We start from the raw sequence: 1114 nt of genomic DNA, 5'->3' as shown, positions 1-1114 counted from the left end.
ACACAGAGTGATTAGAAGGCGATACATTGACACAGAGTGATTTTTTAGTATTTTGTTCAGAATCTTTTTTTTCTAGGTTTTTCTCCTTTAAAATTGGGTGCGTCTTATAGGCCGGAGCGTCTTATAGTCCGAAAAATACGGTAATTATAATAATAATAATAATATTATTAATAAAGTCTCAATGCATCCATAACATTAGAAGGCTGAGGTTAGCAATGTCAACCATTTTGTATGGCAAGTTGAATGAGGCAGTTCCTAAAAAGGTTTTAATTTTTTTTTTAATTTTCGGTTTCAACAGACAAAGCTAAAAAAACAAACAATTAAAATCGATACAAATACAGATAAAAAAAACCTCTATATCATTATTGACATCATTACCTAGAATCCCATCAATTCTATTCTACTCTAGGTCTTAATGACCCACCTATTCAAACATTCAATTTTTACACATTTAGAGCTATCATTATACAACTGCTACATATTATTAATATGGGAAAATGATATTCATATATTTCATATTTTTATTTGTATTTTTATATATATTTCACTATACTACAATGACTATTTTGTTCTTACTATGTGCTATACACACATACTGTTATACCATGGTATCGATTTATGTATATCTTGTATATATTTGATATTTGTTGTTTATATATACATAGCGCTATACCATGGCATTTATTTATGTATATTTTGAATATAATTTTTGTTTATTTTTGTATATAATTTTTGTTTATAGCATTTTCTCAGTGTGCCACCCATGAATGACTACCCCTGAAAAAGCTTACCACGGGCGAAATGCGTTGGGTATTATGGTCGTACACTTGCGACTCAGTGAACTTTTTTCATGATTACTGTATTTACGGGATTGTCTAATTTACCTAGCTTTTGATTGATATGGTTAGCGGCTTATTGTCTAGTACCAATATTTGGATTTGGCCAAAGATTAACAGATTCAATATTGTACCAATAATTTATGCACCAATTGAAGCCTGTATTGTATTCAGAGAAATTTATAATCAATACCATACCTTTGTTTGCCAATAAAAAGCCCTCTGTCTGTCTTATCTATTATTTTTGATACAAATACAGGAAATAAATAACAAAAATT

This window comes from Pyxicephalus adspersus, chromosome Z, assembly GCF_032062135.1.
Source record: "Pyxicephalus adspersus chromosome Z, UCB_Pads_2.0, whole genome shotgun sequence".
NCBI lineage: Eukaryota > Metazoa > Chordata > Amphibia > Anura > Pyxicephalidae > Pyxicephalus > Pyxicephalus adspersus.
This window is presented reverse-complemented; position numbering follows the sequence as displayed.